General features: G+C 40.5%; 1 protein-coding gene across 2 annotated transcripts in view; it reads left to right on the top strand.

The window, feature by feature from the left end:
• The window catches only part of LOC127579776 (zinc transporter ZIP11-like), a 601,467-nt gene that overhangs the window by 21,727 nt on the left and 557,721 nt on the right, over positions 1-22,019 (top strand). The window lies entirely within an intron of this gene.

The raw sequence follows: 22,019 nt of genomic DNA, 5'->3' as shown, positions 1-22,019 counted from the left end.
ACCACTTATTAGGTGGCCTTTTGAACCTGTTCTTTGAAAGAGCTCTTCTACTATCTCTGAATTATTTTCTTCATCCCACCATTTATTTATTTATTTATTTCAAATGTTATTATTGAATCTGCTTTCACCATGTGTTTTAGGCTGTGAATTTGAGATCTCAACAATTTGTGATGTATGTTTTCTTTCTTCTTAGTGTTGCCTTTAGTTCCTCGTTTAATTATCAACTGAAATATGATGCTGATCTTTGTACAATTGGAAACCATTTACTCTTTAAACATCCTCTTATTGATTTATAAATCACTATTAAGTCCTCTGTTAAGCTCCTCTGTTTCAAGAACGATCCAGCTTCTCTGGTTTCTGCATAAAACTAAAGCCCCACATTCCTCCTTCTGTTCTGATAAATCTCTTTTGTATGCTCTCTGGGGCCCTGGCAGGTGTCCTAATGATTGATGCTCAGATTCAAACAGTGTGAAGCATCCGAGGCTTGCCCATTGCTTTTTGTAGATGGAACGTAACTTGCTTGCTCTTGTTCTTTCTTTTTGTTAAAGCCAAGGATCTCAAATTTTTTGTTCTAAAAATGTGGTTTCTGTGTATTATGAATGAAGTATAATCGGGCATGTCTTTTTCTATACTCATTGTGCCATCAGTGCAATACTTTCTCTCACAAGGTGTCAATGCCTCTTATGTTTCCTCAGATGTTGTATCTGTAAAGCGTTTGAGAGGCTGTCACGTGGCTAATCCCCTCTTGGTCTGGTTGCGGCAGGACACTTTGTGTTCTGTGGCACTGGATACTGCTTAATGTCCTCGTGTGCTTTTTCTTCACTTCAGGAACTTGTGTATGTAAATCCTGTTCCAGCATCTACTTAACACTGTGTCATTCAGTTAATATTACCCCTCCTTTTTTCCTACCAAAACTTTATACTTTGGGGTTACATTTCATTTGACAAATATCTCTATTTCTCTGGTCTGTTACTAGTTTTCATTTGCTGTTTAGGAATGGGTTTCTGAAAATTATGTCCTATAATACTCATCAATATTACCAGAAAGATCAAGAGTAATGATACCAGTTCCAGGGAAATATTTTCCTGCAATCTTTAAAATAAAAGCTTCAACACAACTTTATTGCCTCTTAGTCAAGTTTCGTTAATTTCATGGTCTTTAATTTGTCAAACAGTACTTTGTGAAATGCTTCTGAAAATCTACGTGCACGCCAACTCTGTTGTTCGATCCAAAAACTTGAATAAATTAGTCAAACATGATTTGGATTTACAAATTTATTCTAGATTATAGATTTTCAAGTATCAACTCATTTTGCCTTGAATTAGTGTCACTAACCATTTCCCTAGCACTGATTTTTGACAGATTGGCCTTTCGTTCCAGGATTCTCTCATTCTCCTTCATTAAACAGGTGTGAAAATGTCTGATCCTTCAGTCTTCTGGCAAACCTGTACCATCACCATCAGTCTTTTTCCTGGTACATTATTGACGGAGGTTTAGAAGGTAGCAGCCAGAGTCTTCGAAATTTGTGAAGTAAAGACAGAAAATCTGGAAATACACAGCAGATCAGGAGGCATCTGTGGAGGAAATAACAGGGTTAATGTTTTGGGTGCAATGTATCTTTCAGGTGCTGAAGGAAATGCAAGCTTCACAGATCACAAATCAAAAACTCAGATGCTGCAAATCCGAAATAAAAACAGAAAACGTGAGAAATACAAAATGGGTCAGGTGGCAGTAATGGAGATGGATAATATTTTCTGTTGATGACCTTTTCTCAGAATGTGGTAAAGTTGGAGATTGAGTATGGTTTAATTTGCAGAGGTTTGATGGGAGGAGGTGACCAAGGATGGAGACTGAGAGACAGGCTAACTGACATAGAAGAGGAGGGAGAGTGGTGAAGCCTTGTTAATTGGATCTAATCCAGAGGACATTGGTTTAGCATAAGGGGCAAGAGATTTAGAGGGGATCTGAGGGGGACCTTTTTCACCCAGAGTGTGGTGAGTACCTGGGGAATGCACTGCAGGAGAGAGTAGTGGAAGCATAGTTGCTGAAAGCATTTAAGAGGCTTCTGGAGGAGTGATTGAATCGCCTTGAAGGGTGGAGTATTATTTAACTTGCAATAAATTGGGAAGCTGGTTGTTAAGGAAGGCGATCATAATGGTATTGCAGGCAGTTAAGAAGGCAAATGACTTCTTGACCTTCATCATAACAGGTTTTGAGTATGGGAGCAAGGATATTTTACCACAAATATACAGGGTGTTGGTGAGACCACATGTGGACTACTGTGTGCAGTTTCATTCGCTTACCACTTATCATAAAGTAAGTGTAACAAAAGTTCGCTGCACTGATTCCTGGTATGTCGAATGAAGAGAGAAGGAAAAGATTGTATTCACTAGAGCTCAGAAGAATGAGAGGAGATTGCATTGAAATGTACAAGATTCTGACTGGGCTTGACAGGCTGGGCTGTCAAGAACGAGAGGTCATGGTCTCTGGATGTGGGGCAAGGCATTTAGGATTGTGGTGAAGAGAAATTTCTTCATCCATTGGGTGATGAATGTGGAATTTTCTACCTAGAAGGCCGTGGAGACCCAGTGACTGAATGTATTTGATAAGGAAATTGATTTCTAGACGCAAAAGGCATGAATAGCAAAGGGTATGGGGAGAGAGCAGGAATAAGGTATTGAGATAGAGGAACAGTCATGATTGGATCTATTCCATTATTCAATGCAAAGGGCTGAATGGCCTACTGCTCCTGTGTTTCTGGGGTGGTTATCTTAAATTGTTGAATTCGGAGTTGAATTCTGAGGACTTCAATGTTCCTTGTTGGAAGATGAGGCCCTGTTTCTTTAGTTTGTGTTGAGCTTCATTGGAGCAGCATAGGAGGCCTGAGTGGGGCTTGGGTGGAGAATTGGAGATAGGCAATTGGAATCCCAGACTTGCCCTTGAGGACAGAATGGAAGTGGTCTGCAAAGTGATCCGTCAATCTGCATTTGGCTTCCTCGAATGTAGAGGAGACCACAATGTGACTAAATTAAAAAAAATGCAAGGGATTCTGCTGCTTTACTTGCAAGGAATCTTTGAGTCCTTGGACATTGGAAAGGGAAGAGAGAAAAGGACAGGTGTTGCATCTCCTGTGGTTCTGTACAAAGTTGCAGTGTCAAGAGGTGTTGGTGGAGATGTGAGAGTAAACCAGGGGGTCATGGAGGGAACAATTCCTTTGGAATACTCGAGAAACCAAGGACTGCAAATGATGGAATCTCGATGAAAAATGTGATGATGCTGGAGGAACTCTGCAGGCCATGCAGCATCCATGGTCTGCTTTTCCCTTAAATATATTGGGCTTCCCCTTTTCTTATTTTCAGTCCTGAAGGAGGGTTTTGACCTGAAACGTTGACCGCCTGCTTTTCTCCATGGATGCTGCCTGGCCTGCTGAGTTCCTCCAGCATCATCGTGTTTTTCAGTCCTTTTGGAATGCTGGGGGAGGAAGGTGTGTCTGGAAATGATACATATCACAAACATTCCCTACATTCTCTTCATACTGCTCCCTTCCCTGCAACATAAAATACGTAATTTCTAACCTTTTCAGGTTCTGAGGAAAGGTCATCAACTTGCAATGTTAACTTTGTTTCTCTCCATCAGTGCTTTTTGACTTTTCTCGTATTGCTTGCTTTTTCTGTTTCATATTTTATATTTGCAACATCTGCTGTCTTTGCTTTTTGATCTTGGAAATTCATGTTCTTTCCTTCAGTTCCTGAGGATGCATCCCATCAGGATTTTACTTTACTACTTTGAACATTGTCAATATTTATTACCATCTCCTTGTCTTGTTTTATGTGGCCCACAATGTGGTGTTGACAGTATTTTCTTTAGAGAAAACAGGTATAGAATACTCATTTGGTACCTTGGATGTAATGTTTGTTTCCATAAGGTTTGCTAAATCCCTAATCAGCCCCATGCCTGCCTTCACTCCCCTTTCACTACATGTTTACTATTGTTTTAGCCATTTTTAGTGGAGAATCTGTCTTTTATACCTATTTCACCCTTCCTCCTTTAAGTTTGTCTGTACTTCCCGTGTAGAGACATGTTGGCCACAAGCTGAATGCTTTTGAAGCACTTTTTTTTTCTCTGTGGCTGCAGAAACTCTGCACGGATCAGAGTTTTCAAATGGAAGAATGATTGGCAGAATGTTAACCGATGTCACAGAAGGAATTCAGATGGAATTCACATCCCAAAGATGTGATGGTAGGTTAATTGCCTACTGCAAAATATCCCTAGTGCAGGTGGGAGGCAGGAGAATTGTGGGAATTGATGGGCAAGTGGTGAGAGAATAGGCCACAGGGAAGTAGGCAAGGGATTGGGACTGATGAGTGCTGTAGAATCCAGTATAGATTCAATTGGCCGAATGGCCTATGTTGAAAGGAAATATGGAAATAAAAGATAGTATCAGACAATGCTGTTTAGATTAAAATGAATTGTTAAATTTATTAATAAGACTTAAGTTGACAAAGAAATTAAAATAAACCAGAGCTTTGGGATCAAATACTTAAATCATAAAGTCAATTAATCCTCAAGACTTTAAATATTTTTTGTGTGGAATGGAGGCTTCACTGGTAAGGATATTTGTCTGCTTCATGGCCCATTTCTCTCGAGACGGTGATTGTTGGTTTCCTCCTTGATATATCACAGTACTAGTTCGGCCAATGGAAAGAGCCACTTGCGCACAGCAATTTTGTATGTGCACGCAAATGGTAAGCTAATTTAATCTAGTGTCATCAATTAATGGTTAAATATTGTTTTGGGTAACTGGTTAATTTGCCTCTTTTTCTATGACTTCCACGGGATCTTTTGCACCCATCTGAGATGGGTTCGTGGTTCTTTGTGTCCTCTGAAAAGCAACACCTCGGACAGTGCAGCACTCCCTCAGAAGAGTCATTGATCTGATGTTCCATAGTATTGCCCAGATCGGCTTCAGTTTTAAAGTCTCTTCTGCGAATGGGAATTGGTGCTCAGTAACTTTTATAAATTTTAAACCTGTAATTTGTTTTGGTTAATCAAGGTTACTAAAGGATCTGTGCAAAGTCGGGTATGTGTATTGCACAATATTCACAATGATCCCATTGAATGACTGAACCGACTCAAGCGGCCAGCTTGTGCCAATTTCTGTTTTTTGTCTTCCTCGGTGCCTCAAGTGGCACTTTAAACCTCAACCTTCTGACTCTGAGGCAAGAATGAATCCAGTTCAGCCAGAGCTGAAATATAGCCTGTTAATCGTGTCTGCGTCAGTGGCAGTGTAGTAATTTACTCCTGATGGGTTTCCCTATTTATCACCATGCCAACTTTGGGAAGAATTGTAGCAAACTCAATTACATCACTGTGGAGATCTGAAGATCTACAACAAACCTCAGAGGTTAGGATGACTTTCATTTGAAGGAGCAGAAGATATTTTTCAGCATATTAACAAGCACCTTCGCAACATGATGAGGCTCTGAACAAGTAATAACTTTGTTTTAGCCACAGGCTGTGCCTGAGCTGGCAACAGTGTAAATATTTTGAGATCTCTTGTGATAGGCACCGCAGTCCCAATACTTGTTCAGAAAGGCCATTGATAATGACTTGCATAGGTAACCATTTAACCTTCCCTTGTGAGTGCTTCACGATGGGATTGCTGGAACAGTTGACAAGCCAGTCTGCAGATGGGGAGAGAATAACTGAAATATTTCCAATGTTGACCCTTTTTAACACTTCATAAGTTTATGTGTCAGATTGCCAGCTTGCTATCGTTACACTGGTTTGATTTCAACATTAACTCTACACCAGAACATTAAGCCTCCTCTGGGTACTTACTTATTATTTTGAGTACTTGATGCAGTAAGATTGGATCTAGTTTTTTTTTATTTAAATGATCCAGTTGAATCCAAGGATCATAGAATCATAGAAAGTCTCGCACAGTATAGGCCCTTCGGCCCACAATGTTGTGCCGACCTTTAAACCTCGCCTAAAAACTATCTAACCCCTTGCTCCCACATATCCCTCTATTTTAAATTCCTCCGTATGCTTATCCAGCAATCTCTTAAATTTGACCAATGTACCTGCCTCCACCACCAGCCCAGGCAGCGCATTTCCATGCCCCAACCACTCTCTGGGTAAAAAAAACCTTCCTCTGATATCTCCCTTGAACTTCCCACCCATTACTTTAAAGCCATGCCCTCTTGATTTGAGCATTGGTGCCCTGGGAAAGAGGCGCTGGCTGTCCACTCTATTTATTCCTCTTAATATTTTGTATACCTCTATCATGTCTCCTCTCATCCTCCTTCTCTCCAAAGAGTAAAGCCCCAGCTCCCTTAGACTCTCCTCATAATGCATACTCTCTAAACTAGGCAGCATCCTGGTAAATCTCCTCTGCACCCTTTCCAACGCTTCCACATCGTTCCTATAATGAGGTGACCAGAACTGGACACAGTACTCCAAGTGTGGTCTAAGTATTTGCAGAGTCAGATTGTTGTATATAACCACAAGGTTCACTTGGACACGAGAGTTCTGGATTATTGATCCACAGACAAGAGTTTGAATCCCACCTAGGCAACTGAGAAATTAACTAGTAATTTAAAAATAAATGCAGGAATTAAGGAAAAAAAAAGTAGTCAATAAATGACTGGATTGTTACAAAGCCCACTTTGTTCACTACTGTCTTTCAGGAAAGGAAATCTGCCGTCCCTACCCTGTGTGGCCTAGATGTAACTCCAGACCTATTAATGTGGTTGAAGCTCAACCGAATCTTTATCCTAGAGGCAACTAGCCCTGGAGAATAAACATCAGATATCTTGCCAGCAACATCCACATTCCCTAAGCTAATGAATTAAAAATGGGAAATATTTATGGTTCTTTTGTCCCTCACCATCATTGTTCCATATTTTTACAAGACCCTTTGTTTATAAAATCTGCTTTGAACCCCAAGGCTTGCATTTAAAAGTTTAAAACAACTGGCATGGAGTGTCACTGTAATCGGGTGAGAGAGCATTGTATTTGAAGCTGCAGCTGTCATTAGTTATGGACAAGTTGCTGTTAGATTATTATCACGAGGACAGTGGCGGGAGGGACCAGTGCAAAGTGCACTATGGTGTGCAAAGTGAAACATGAGGTAAAAGTGGATTTTGAAGATTGCAGTTTTGAGCATCACATACTCAGTAATCACTACACTTTATTGCAATTTGATGGCAACTTCAACATTGAGATAACCTTGGATCTTAACAGTATGTGTATAATAAGGGAGTTCAGCAGTCACCTCTGTCTGAGGGAATGGTTGATCTGAGAACAGTATTGTGCATTATAGACGACACTTTAAAAAGGTGCTTCAGAATCAGATTTATTATCACTGATATATGATGTGAAATTTGTTGTTTTGGCAGCAGTACAGTGCAAAGACAAAATTTGTGAATTAGAAAAATAAATAAATAAATAGTGCAAAAAAAAAAGGAATAATGAGGTAGTGTTCATTGTTCATGGATCGTTCAGAAATCTGGTGGCAGAGGAGAAGAAGCTGTTCCTGAATCATTCAGTTTGGGTCTTCAAGCTCCTCTACCTCCTCCCTGATGGTAGTAATGAGAAGAGGGCATGTCCCGGATGGTGAGGGTCCTTAGTGATGGATGCCCGTGATGGAGTTGGCTGAGTCTTTCACCCTCTGCAGCCTCTTGCGATCCTGTGCATTGGAGGCTCCATACCAGGCTGTGATGCAACCAGTCACAATGCATTCCACCGTACATTGATAGAAATTTGTAAGTCTTTGGTGACATACCAAATCTCCTCAAACTCCTAATGAAATAAAACCGCTAGCATGTCTTCTTCGTGATTACCTCAATGTGTTGGACCCAGGGTAGATCCTTTGAGATGTTAATGCCCTGAAACTTGAAGCTGCTCACCCTTTCCACTGATGAGGACTTGTATGTGTTCTCCCGACTTCCCCTTCCTGAAGTCCACAATCAGCTCCTTGGTCTTGCTGACACTGAGTGCGAGGTTGTTGTTGTAACACCATTCAACCAGCCGACCTATCTCACTCCTGTAAGCCTCGTGGTCGCCATCTGAGATTCTACCAACAACGGTGGTGTCGTCGGCGAATTTATAAATGGTGTTTGAGCTGTGCTTAGCCACACGGTCATGAGTGTAGAGAGAGTAGAGCAGTGGGCTAAGCACGCATCATTGGCTGCTAAGTGCATTATAATGTCCTGAGGTCATGAAGTGCGCTATAAGTGTATGCAAGACCTTTTTTTCTCTACTCCCAGACTATATTAGCAAATCTTACATTCAATATGAGCTTGCACAAAATCAAATAAACTGTTTGACTTGATTATAATATCCAGATCTCCAGTTTGTGTTCCAGCTCTGTAATCCTGACCAGGTAATGCCTCATGATTTAATGTAATATTTACAGTATTCTGACACCAAACACTGACAAGATGCTGATTTGTTCTCAGTACAGTGGTTTGTTTACTCAGAGTAGCAAATCCCAGCACAAGTTCTGCCAGCAACATCAATCACACCACAATTTTCCATCCACGTTAACCTTTGATTTATTAACCAACTGCATGTTTCCAAGGTACATTTTTATGTTTTGGAACAAATAGGCTGTTTCTTCACTTGTGAATTTAGGACTTTGTGAATGGCTGATCTGAGAATGGTATTGTGGGAAAATATGAAGACACAATCTTTCCTATTGCTGAGTATGTTGGTTGGGCAAGTGCAATCATCCTGAGCAATGATGGTACTTGCTCTGCCCAAGATACCAACCAAGCACATTCATGTGCATACATGTACAAGTAAACTAATAGCTGTGATTTTACTCTGAAATTGCATGTGGAAAAATTAGATGGACATGTATACTAATATTGTGGCTTGCTGGTGCAGTCATGCCAGAGATTTTCTCCAACCATTTCTTCCCATGTTATAAATAGGAATTGGGCGTATTTACTTCTGAAGTATGTTGAGTTATATAATAAATATTCCAAATGTTAAAGTTTTGTATTTAAAACTTGTAATGCAAATTGGAAGAAGAACCGTTATTTACCATTTTTATTCATAAAGCAATACAGCACGAATACAGGCCCTTCAGCCCAACGAGTCCATGCCTGTATTATTCCAATTTTAATGATTAATTGATGATGCACCCCTTTCCCCATCCCCAGTGTGTTTTCTGATACTGAAACTGGCAAGGAGCTTGATGCCAGCCCTGTGCACCTGTACCGCTGAATACCTGAGGGTGTGTAAGGTGGTCTAAGGTGACTTGTCCATTTTATTTTCCTCTCTCCAGATGAGGAACCCTGATTTTGATTTTATTTTTGATTACAGTTCTCAGTTTGCCGAATTGCAGTGCTAGCAGACTGCAGAGAACGTGTTTTGAATGTGCATTGCTAGATGTTCATGTAATCCTTGTAGAGCTTCTCATTTCCTAAATTGGGACATTGACTTTTAGAAAATAAGCAGCACTGATTTTTTTTTTGTTAGTGCTCTTATTTTCTTTTGAACTAATAAAAAAAAACATACAAATTAGGAGCAGGAGTAAATGAAAAGCAAATAAAACTGCAGACACAGGAAATCTGAAACAAAAATAGAAAACACTGAAAACACTCAGCAGTTTGGCAGCATCTGTGGAAAGAGAAACGGCTAATGCTTCGGGTATGTGTCCCTTCGTCGCAACTGAGAAAGAGAGAAACGAGTTGGTTAACTAGCTTCCTGTCTCCCAGTTCTGTTGAAGGATCCCAAACCAGAATCTGTTTCCACCCATGCTTCCTGGCCTGCAGAGTGCTCCCAGCCCAAACCTCCCTTGCTTCACACAAAACAACAGAATGCAAACATCACCATCTTGTTGCATGTTAAATGTTTGAGCTTAGTTTATTACTTATCCATTTAGGAAGGATGAAAGACTGAAACTCTGCGAAGCCATTCGGATCAAAGGTTGTTTGGCATTGGCTTTTGCACTTGCCCATTGAGCTTTCTAACCTTGCTGAAGTTTAACCTTTAGGAAAGCAGAAAGGGAATTAAATTATTGCAGACACTTAAATTTAGTGGAGGTTACAACAGTGACTTAAACACTGGATTTCTTTGATTGTTAGATTCAACATTATGCTGCATAATGAACATCTACACTGAGAGTTAAAGCAGATGTGCACCACTGCATCTGGAATGGTACTCGTGCATCTGTGGTGACACCTGCCATTGGTTACCAGTTCTGAACTCAGAACTTTGCATGCCTTCTTATTTTTGTATCTGTTGGAGGTCAAGTCTGGCTGAAGATGCAGTTGCTGCAATGCACAAAGTGGGAGAGGAGGCAGCATTCACTGTCTGGAGGGCAAAACAGTTATGACCCTAACATCAAACGGACAATGTGGGAAATTTTCTATTGTGCCCACAGAAAGTAGAAGTGAAATCTAGCTTAATATCGTCAACCCCCTCTCTCCTAGTTTGTTGGTTTGTAATCATTAGTGAAGTGATTGAAGGTGCCATTGACAGTGGCACTTCAATTTTGGTACATGTTTGGCCAATATATTCCCTCCGACACCACTGGCTCTTGTTGCTTAAGTTATTCTGAGGCACCTTGGCCAAATGTGGGCCAAAAGGTTTACTCCCAGAGGTGAGGGTGCTTGACATCAAGGCAGCATTTAACTGAATGTGGTATCAAGGAGCCTTGGTAAAACTAGTCAATAGGCATTAAGGGGAAAATCTGTGGTTGGAATCGATCCTTGAACAAAGGAAGATGTTTGTGGTTGTTGGATATCGATCATCGCTACCCAGGATATTACTACAGAATTCCTCAGGGCAGTGTCCTGGGCCCAACCATCTTCAGCTGTGTCATCAATGACATTTCTTCCATCGTAAGATCAGAAGTGGGGATAGTTGCTAATGATAGAAAGGTTGGAGGGGAATCAGTATGGATTGTAATTGGACTTCCAGAAGGTGCTCAAAAAGATGCTTCACAATAGGTTCAGTCACAAGATAGGAGCCCATGGTTTTGGAGGTAATACATTGGTACGGACAGAGGATTAGTTAACAGGCAGGGAGCAGTGAGAAGGGATAAGGGGGTTGTTTTCACATTGGCAGCTTGTGACCAGTGAGGTGCCCTAGGGATCAGTGGTAGGACCACAACTGTTTACCATATATATTCGTGTCTTGGAGGAAGGAAGTGAATGTACGGTAGGCAACTTTGCAGAAGACACAAAAATAGGTGGGAAGACAAGTTGTGAGGAGGAGGCAGGTGGTTTACAGAGATATTGAGAGGTTAAGTGAGCAGGCAAAAAGTTGGCAAATGGAATATAATGTGGGAAAATGTGAAGTTCATTTTGGAAGGAAGAACAAAAGAAGCATATGTAAATAGAACCTGCAGAAAGCTGCAGCTATTCGGATTACCACTGATCTTCAGATTCAAAAATTCCCACTTGTACCTGTCTCAGCTGAGCTTGGCAGCATCCATAACTTTTATACTTCTTTATTTTAACTTGATCCAATTGCATTATAAGCCTAAAACGGGGAAATCTGGACCTGCAATGCCAGTGCCTGCCCTTATAGCAGATGGAGAGTTGTACAACACAGAAACAGGCCCTGTGATGCTGATGCAAGCAGGTTTTTCATTGTACCTGTACCTCACTGTACTTGTGCACATGACAATAAACTCGACTTGACCGAGTATGCACTGACCATTAAACACCCATTTATATTATCCCCCATTTTTTCTTCTCACGTTCCCATCAACTTTTATTCTACCACTCAGCTGAACTCCAGCAGCAATTTAGAGGCTAATTAACCTAGCAGCCCATATCTTTGGGAGGAAAAAGAGCACCTAGGGGGAAACCCATGTACAAACTCCACACAGACAACACTGGAGGTCATGGGTTGCTGGAGCCATGAGGCAGCAGCTCTACTAGCTGCACTGGTGTACTACCTTAAGAGTTTGTCTGTTGGTTTACTGTATCTGGAAATGTTGGGGATTCACTTTGGGTTAGAAATGGGTGCAAAGCGAGTGCCTCAAATTTCCACTTGTTTGGTTACCACCATCCCAAACCTTGCGCGAATAAGTGTGCCTCAATTTTGTACTGAAGCTCAACATAAATTGGCATGGAATTTCAAAGAGCACAGTTTAGGAATTATTATATCTGTTCGATGCAATGATATTTATAAATAAGTGGTTGTGCTTTTTATTTTGCTTGATTTTTTTTGTGTGTTCGAATCTCTTCCTTTGACTTAATTTCATTTTATTTTATTTTGTTTGGTTAATTTCATGGTCCACTTCCTGTACACTTGCCTTGCAATTCATCTTTGATAATAGGATGCTAGAGTGCTATTTCAATCTCTACCACTGAATTACTTGCTGGAGTACACTCTCCTATAATTTGTTGTCATCCTGTGACTTATTGCCAAAGGGTTATTTTATTAAGCTGCATTACATCTGAAGTTAAACTTAACATATGTATGTTTTGCAAATGTTCCATCTCACTAGAGATTAATCATGTTTTGATTGGTGCCTTTCATGTATTGGAATTGGAAGGAACTGAATGGATTTAAATATTTACATGATAATAAACAGTGGCACTTTCTTCCCAAGTTAAAGTAGCTTCTGGGACAGCTGTTGCAGTGGTTAAGAACAGTATTGTTGATATAATGGGGCCATAAATCTTTTTCCTTAATCTGTTGAAAATCTCCCAAGAAACTTTTGAGTAGCGATCGTTCTCCACTTGGACACTAGTACTTCTCCTGTAGTGTTTGTAAACAATTCCATTGACTGCCTAGTCTTTAATTGCCAAGGCCCTGAACTCTTGATTATTCCTTAAATATCTTGCCTCTTTCCTCAGAAGCTACCTCTTTAGCCAAGCAAAATGACGGAGAAACTCAGCAGGTCAGGCAACATCTATAGAGGGAAATGAACAGTCGATGTTTCAGGCCGAGACCCTTCATCAAGACCTTCATGAGTCCTGATGAAGGGTCTCTGCCCGAAATGTCGACTGTTCATTTCCCTGCATCGATGCTGCCTGATCTGCTGAGTTTCTCCAGCATTTTGTGTGTATTGCTCCAGATTTCCAGCATCTCCAGTCTCTCTTTTGGCTCTCTAGCCAAGCTTTTAGTCATCTGCCATCATTTATCCTTGCCCAGCACGGAGAAGGTCCTATGGCCCACTGCACCCCACTGACCATCAAGCACCCATTTCCATTAATGCCATTTTATTCTCCACACATTCCTATCAACACCCCCGGCTTCTACCACTCACCCACACTCTGGGGGTAATTTAAAGCAGCCAATTAACCTGTGTGTCTGGGATGTGAGTGGAAACTAGCGCACCCGGATGAGACTTGGAGTCACGGAGAATGTGCAAACTCTACAGAGACAGCACCTGAAATCGAGATCATGGAGGTGTGAGGCAGCAGCTCGACTGGCTGTTATACTGTGCAACCCTGGACATGTCACAACATACACAAAATGAAAAGTTTGATAATTCAGAAAAGGGAATTGTATTCAGCAGAATGAAATGGGTCAACTTTTGTTTATAGTTTACCAGAATTCCTGCTAAGTCACTGCATATGATTTGTCCTTCACATGGGTGCTTGTGGTAGATAGTGATACCAGCTGAATCCTCAGCTGCAGTTCCCCCACCCCACTCCTCCTTGGATACCACCTGTCTCACCTCACCATCTCACCTTCCAAAATGAGCAACATTTTTCCCTCAATCTATTCTGAAACTTCTTTTTTCTCTACTGGATCAAATAGACCTTGAAGCAGTACAGAGTAAAATTGGCAATGAGCATTGCCAGTCCAAACAATACTGCTCACATTGGCTAATGAAAAGATTTATATAAAAAAAAATCATTAATAATACTGGGAAATGGTAAGTAAATCTAAGGCAGTGATCTAATTTTAAATTTCAGCTAACAGACCTGACTGCTTGAGTTTTGCTACTGTGGTTTGTGATGCAATTTTAGCATTGTGATTAAATCACAGTTCTATTAACCACTTCCATAAAAATAGATTCAATGCAGAGTTTCCTATGAGGAGAGTAGCCACAAATTGGCTTTCTGATGACTATCTCATCAGTTTCAATTTTGTATTGGGTTTAGCAATGAAGTCTGTCCTCGGGGAGCTTAAGGAGCCCACACCCTAAACTGCAGGAACTGAAAATATAAAAAGTGGGACATTTTCAAAAATGTGCACAGGCAGGTTAACCCCTGAAAGTGACTGACAATAAAATATTGTTGAATGCCACCTGATTCCTCAGGGAAGGAAATCACCTGCACATCCCCATTCTGGCTTGTAGACGACGCACGTCTCAGAGTTGTGATTGGCACTTAACTGCTGTCTGAAATGCTCAGCAAACCATTCAGTTCAAGAGCAATTATTATAGACAATAAATGCCAATCTTACCAGTAACGTACCTTATGAAAAAGTAAATACTGCTGAAGACTGTTATTTGATTTGTTCATCTCCCATTTGCCTTCAGGTGCTGCTTGAAGTGCCGTATATTTTCTGTTTTGAGGCAGTAAGATGAGATAAAACTACAAGTAATACAGTGCAAGCAAAAGAGCATCGTGTGCAAACAGAAAATTATTCAGCTCAAGGTGCTGGTATCATCTCTTTACAAGAACTAACTGATTAGTCCCACTTCCACACTCTTTATTCCAGCAAATATCTCATTTTAAGTGTTTAATCATAGGAAAACAATCTAATGCTGATTTGATGTCTCGAGCCTTGCTTTAATGAAGCTGTATGTACTTTTCTTTCTGCACCAAGTCCAACTCTCCTCCACAACAGTTTTTTTTCCTGAACTAATGGAAGCTATCCTGCTGATTTAATGAAGTCATTCTTGTCCAGGGAGTAGTTTGAGGGTTCATAAATGGAGCTGCATGCTTGAAATCCATTCAAATCAGATGGCTTAGAGTTTAAACTATATTATCAGATAAAGAGCATATCTTAAGTTAGTAATTTTTAAAATTAGACCGATCTTTTATTAAATGACTTTGCATGAGAAGTGTGGCTCCTGTAACCAGTGTTCACCTTTTAATATTTGTAAGTAAGCAAGTCCCATAAATCTAAAAGTGCTTAAACAAAGTGGGAACAGGAAAATGAGACACCAAGGGACTGAAGTGTGTTAAGTATGTGATGTAATAATCTGTGTCCATTGAGTTCTTGAATTTGAAAATAATCATGTATGTAATCTTCCATTGTCTGAAGGGATCTCAAGGTGAGAACAGTACAGTCTTCCTTGGTTTGTAACAACCCTTACAGCAAAAATAGAAGCCTTTGGCCACTGCAGACAAGCTCAACAGAACACCATCAAAGAGATGCTTAAGGAATAAGTGACATCTAACCTCTGAATTTTTGAGTGGGATGTTTTTCAGTAAATTGATGACATGAATATTTCTTTTGTCAAATAAACATGAATCTTGAGATTCCAATTCCAGTGAGGCAAACAAACCTGAAACATGGCCTCTAGAGAAAGCCAAGTCAACGTAACGTCAGACAATATTTCTTCAACTGAACCATGGTCACACAGGTTCATATTAAAACTTGTAGCTGGCAAGTGCAAGTGTTTTAGTTCAAAGAAATAGTACTTTTTTAGATTGTTATATTTACAGTGCCTCATTGAAGGTTACCTTGATCTTTTTATGTTATCAGCAGAGGTGCAAATGCCTGAAAAGCTGTTTTTTGCACTGGTTTTACTGCAGGAAATATTTGCAGACATATTTTTGTGGGACATCTTTTAACCATGTCATACAGCAGAGGCCTGCATTGAATGTATTCAAGGCTCATGGCAAGAGGAAATGTGGATCCTGTTGGATAGTTCCCCAAGCAGACTGTCAAAGTTGCTGGTAAGAAATTTCAAACAAATGCCAAGACCTGAATGCCATTCCATGCTGGACTCAAGGCTGCTATGCTGGGGAGACCATCACCAATTTCATTCCACAATGTACATTTGTGGTGAGGGTTTGGAAGAAAATGCAGTGGTCTTCGTCGAGGTTCATTACAAACAGCTGGATAGCTATCATTAAAGAAGAAATAGCGAGACATCTGGAAAGCAAGACATAGGCAGACACAGCATGGACTCAGGAAGGGCAGGTCCTGTTCGACAAACTTGCTGGAGTTCTTTGAGGATATAATGAATGCAGTGGATAGAAGGGAACAGGTGGATGTTGTTTACTTGGATTTCCAGAAGGTGTTCGATAAGGTGCCACAAAAAAGACATCTATAAGATAAGGATGCATGGAGTTGAGGGTTATGTATTAGCATGAATAGAGGATTAATCAACCAACAGAAGGCTGAGAGTTGGGATAAATGAGTGTTTCTCTGGTTGGCAATCAGTGGTGAGCAGGGTGCCTCAGGGGTCAATGCTGGGCCTGCAACTGTTCATGATATAGATATTTATTTATTTATTAGTCACATGTACATCGAAACACACAGTGAAATACATCTTTTTGCGTTACTGAGAATGTGCTGGGGGGGCAGCCCGCAAGTGTCGCCACGCTTCCGGCGCCAACATAGCATGCCCGCAACTTCCTAACCCGTACGTCTTTGGAATGTGGGAGGAAACTGAAGCACCAGGAGGAAACTCACGCAGACACGGGGAGAATGTACAAACTCCTTACAAGCAGCAGCAGGAATTCAACCCAGGTCACTGGCGCTGTAATAGCATTACGCTAACCGCTATGCTACCATGCTGCCATTAATGATTTGGAAGAGGGGACAGAGTGTAGCATATCTAAATTGCAGATGACCCTAAATTAAGTGGAAAAGCAAATTGTGCAGAGGATGCGGAGAGTCTGCAGAGAGATATCGATAGGTTAAGTGAGTGGGCAAGGGTCTGGTAGATGGAGTACAATGTTGGTAAATGCGAGGTCATCCACTTTGGAAGGAAAAATAGAAGATCAGATTATTATTTAAATAGTGAAAGATTGCAGCATGCTGTTGTGCAGAGGGACTTGGGAGTGCTTGTGCATGAATTGCAAAAGGTTGGTTTGCAGGTGCAACAGATTATTCAAGAAGGCAAATGGAATGTTGGCCTTCATTGCTAGAGGGATTGAACTTAAGAGCAGGGAGGTTATGCTGCAACTGTACAGGATACTGATGAGGCCGCACATGGAGTACTGCATGCAGTTCTGGTCTCCTTACTTGAGGAAAGATATACTGGCTTTGGAGGAGGTTCACCAGGTTGATTCCGGAGATGAGGGGGTTAGCCTACGAGGAGAGAGTGAGTTGCCTGGGACCATACTCACTGGAGTTCAGAAGAATGAAAGGGGATCTTATAGAAACACACAAAATTATGAAAGGGATAGATAAGATAGAGGCATGAAGGTTGTTTTCACTGGTAGGTGAGACCAGAACTAGGGGACATAGCCTCAAGATTTGGGGGAATAGATTTAGGATGGAGATGAGGAGAAACTGCTTTTCCCAGAGAGTAGTGAATCTGTGGAATTCTCTGCCCAGGGAAGCAGTTGAGGCTACCTCATTAAATATATTTAAGATACAGTTGGATTTTTGCATTGTCGGGGAATTAAGGGTTACGGGGAAAAAGCAGGTAGGTGGATCCAAGTCCACAGCCAGATCAGCCATGATCTTATTGAATGACGGAGCAGGCTCGACAGGCCAGGTGGCCTACTGCTCCTTTTTCTTATGTTCTTATAGCACAAGACTTCATAACTTTATGGAGTCTGTACTTCTTTCTTCTCTGTGGGTTTTTTTTCTTTCTTTTTTTCTTTCCCATACTGAGATGAGCATCAATCAGTTTTATTTGTCCAAAACGTGTTGGTCTTCCAGAGCTGTCATGACAAGATGCTGCAGAATTGGCATTTCCTAAGGCCCAGGACAATTGCTTTGAAGCTTGTTGCAGCTGCTGAAAACATCCGCAGGAACGGCCTCAGTGTAAGACCCTCCTGCCATTGGACGCAGAGGAAATGGAACTCATGTTAAAACCCATTTGCTTATGAATGTATATTTTAAACAAAATAATGCTGATATAATATTCTAGTAAGTGGTATGATGAAGGGTCTTGGCCTGAAACGTCAACTGTTTATTTCCCTCCATGGATGCTGCCTGACCTGCTGAGTTCCTCCAGCACTTTTTGTGTATTGCTCCAGATTCCAGCATCTGCAGAATTTCTTGTCTCTGTGATGTATGAATGTACTGTGGTATATATTTGCAAATTTTTAAAATCATATTTTCCTGCTCTTCAGTTTTTTTTATTCTGAAATGAATGTTCATGGATCATGGAACTGGAACGTCCAGGGTTCCAGGCACTGGACACCACACAAAATGGCCAATTTAAATCCAGTAGAAAGAATGATGTACAACATCACTGCAACTTATGTTCTTAGATGTGGAGATGAATCTCATCCTCAAATCCAGTCTCTAATATAATTGAGCTGTATGTTGAGAATTAATTCCAGCCGACCCCACTCCCCTTTGAAATTCTTGCCATCCTTTTGTTATTTCCACTGCCTCATTTCTAAAGTCTTGGCCTTGCCAAAATGCACAAGTTATAAGTACAGCTATGGTGGTGGTCATATTTCATACAAAGCCTGAGATACCTGCATTTTTCACAATCTCCTTTTGTTTTACTCTCCTGTACATTAAATTTCATGTCCTCATTTTCAAATTCTTCTACATAATTTCTCCTTTCATTCACTACTCCAGAAGTTCCACTCTATTTTGCGTGTCTACCCTTCTCCCTCTCCCATTCATCTCCGTTCAGTGATAGAAGCCTTCATGTTCTGCTCCTAGCACTTCTCGCTCTGAGCCTCCTTCCATCTTTTAAGTCTCTGCAGAACTTCCCTTTGATTATGTCCTTGATCAGTCTGGTCCATCACCCCTTTGAGATAAGCTAAAGTGGCAGTATAGGTGCATTCAGCTGGCAGCAAAGACTCTGTCATATTAGCAGAAGTGCACAGTTTTCAGGCTTGGTGAACCAGGTCAAAATACTGGACTCCCAACCCAACACCACCATTTGTGCACTTTCAACATAAGATTGAGTTGGTTAGGGATGAATAACATATATTGATTAAGTTTGGTGTCTTGCATAACAACTTGGTAACTTTTTTATATGGGAATGGTGATTTAAAACGTCAGTTAGTTTTGTTCAATTACATTTCAGTACACCATACACTCAGAATTGAATGCTAATTACTCTGGATGGCAGAACTTCAACACTGACTGTTTAACTTTAAACAGGGATATATTTTTGGACTATGTAGTGCATCAACTATAAATGTCAGTTGCATAACCTCTACTAATTTGAGGGAAATGGGCATTTTTGATAAATCTATTATTTATTGCCCATCCCAAACCAGCCGTGAGAAGATGTGGTGAGCTGAATTCTTGAGCCCCCTCCAGTTAATGTGCTAAATGTATATTTGAAGAGTTATACAGTACAGAAATGGGCCCTTCAGCTCACCATGAACATGCAGACTTTTTGCTCATATAATGTACATCAATCCCATTTGACTCATTGAGACTGTACCCTTCTCTGCCTTGTCTACTTAAGTGCTGTTGGACAGGGCATTCCATTATCTACATCCAGCGATGGCAAAGGAATGGTGGTGCACTTTAAAGGCAGGGTAGTATGCAATTCAGAGCAATTTACAGGTGGTTGCTCTCCAATCCAGAAGCTTGGCTGATCTTCCAAACTGGTGTGCAGCAGTGTTGCTTTATAGGGGAAGTGTAACATTAACCAACCTTAATGCCAGCTCAATGCGGCCATTTGAGATCATCACAAAGGGCTGATAAAGTTCTGGACAATAGATTTTCTTTCCCTTCTTGTTTGCTGCCATAGTAGAATCCTTCTCCCACTTAAGTTTGGTAGATACTGTCAAGAACATTGAGATATTCCTTAGCCTTCTGAAAGACTTTTCAAATTTTAACATTACCTTTATTAATTCCTGGTGTGCAAGCTGGAGCCATGTATAATTGAAATCATGAGCTGTTTTCTGAAACCTGCCTGCGATTTGCTCATTTGGTTATGTTGCTCTGAAAACCCTTTTTTAACCACTTGGATGTAGAATGCTGCCGGGTGACAGAATCTAAAGTGACTACAACAGTGTTTCTCAATAACAGGTCCATGGACTGGTGCCAAGCTGCATTGGCATCTTGGTTGGTCGGTGTAAGACTAGATAAAAAAAAACACATTTTTAAATATGAAAGTGTTAAAAATTAGTGAAATGACACAGACTTAGATTTCTGAGTGGAGCAGAATTTCACAAAATCCCAGTGAGCTCAAAGTAAGTTTGGAACTCCACATTGGGTCTTTCATTTAGAATTTATGTGGTTTTCAACTGAAATTAACAGGAGTAAAAGCCATCAAAGGAAAGAAGGATTTTAATTTTCCCCAAACAGTGTTTTACATGGGCACAATAACTGAGTCCCCACAAAGTTCAAGATAAAGAATTAAGGGAAGTGTTTGGCCTTCAACAGAAAATCTGATGTTGCATTCATAAAGTATCAGATTGTTCCAAGCTAGGACGAGGAATGCCCTAAATCCGAGAGTGTTGTATTTGATGAGGTCTTGGGCAATGAAGCAGCGTCTTTACACCAAACTTAAAAGAAACTCAAGTAGAATTTTTCCAATGGCAACAACAAGTACCACATACTTCAATAATGACAAACCAAGGTACATTGAAAGTGTCATATCTCCTGGCCCATTAAATTGACAAATGCAAATCACTATTTACACTCGATAATGACATGATACCTTTGATAATGCATGCCTGTTCAATCTTTGGTGAGATAGCTGCCAAGAAAATTAGCAATGCTCCTTTGTCAAATGATACTGTCTCACATCGAACTGAATTCCAATTGATTGAGAAAGTGAAAACTTCAAGCTGGTCTGTAATTGCTGATGATTGCACAGTGTTCAGTTCTGTTCACAGCTCAGAAAATGAGGCAGCCTGGCTCTGGTGCAGCAGTACAAGTGCCAGGCAATGATCCTATTCAGAGAGAGTCTAACCACCACCCTCATGACGTTCATTGGCATTGCCATTGTTCATTCCTCAGAAGAAATATCATAGGGGATGTGGGATCACTATTGACCAGAAAATTAATTAGGCCAGGCACATAAGAACAGTGGCTGTATGAGCAGGTCAGAAGGAAAGTTCTCCCCTTGTTGCTCATTAACTTGACTGTTATTTTGTTACAATGAGGGACTTGCTTCCTGACTCCCCAAATCCTTTCCAGCAATCTACAAGGCACAAGACAGAAGTGTGATGGAATACTGTCTCTGTGCTTGCAGGGATGTAGTTCCAACAGTCAAGAAGTTTAACACCATTTAGGACAAGGTGACTTATTGATAATCTGTTTGCCACCTTTAACATTCCTGTACTCCATCACTGATGTCTTGTGGCTATAGTGTGTACCACATATAAAATGCTCTGTAATAATTTGCCAATGTTCTTTGACAACCTTCTCAAACTAAAGCCTTAACTACCTGGAAGGCTGCAGCCACCACAACTTCATCTCCAAGTTGTACACAGTCCCGACTTTGAAATATGTTGCCATTCCTGCATTGTCACTTAGTCGAACTACTGGAATTATTTCATGGGAAGATAGGAATGAGTATTAAGTGCTGGACTTGCTAGCATCCACATAAATGAACTGAAAAAGGGTTAAACTGCCATGGTATTCCATTGGGAGAATCACACTTGGAGCAAAGGTACACTTGTTCAGCATTAGTGAAGAAGCCTTGCTGTTTTTGCGAGCATTGCATAATTTAAAAGCAATTGAATGTACTAAGGCCTAAAGGGTTAGATTATGAGAACTGGTTGTATGGACTTGGCATATTTTCTCTTTTGTTTAAATGGTTGATTGGTGATATAACTCAGGGATTTAAAATGAGTAGAATAGTAGAAACAGCATGTAATTGTCAAACTAATTTCCATGCATAACCTGGTGTCTTTTGGTAGGAAAAGAAGACATAATTGGAAAATAAGAGATTAAATTGAATTAAGGACATAAAGGGATCCTGAGTATTTGATATAAAATCACTAAAATTAGTAAGGCAAATATAATAC

The sequence above is a fragment of the Pristis pectinata genome, chromosome 18, assembly GCF_009764475.1.
Source record: "Pristis pectinata isolate sPriPec2 chromosome 18, sPriPec2.1.pri, whole genome shotgun sequence".
Classification (NCBI taxonomy): domain Eukaryota; kingdom Metazoa; phylum Chordata; class Chondrichthyes; order Rhinopristiformes; family Pristidae; genus Pristis; species Pristis pectinata.
Note: the sequence above shows the minus strand (reverse complement) of the source record. Positions and strands in the feature narration are given on the sequence as shown.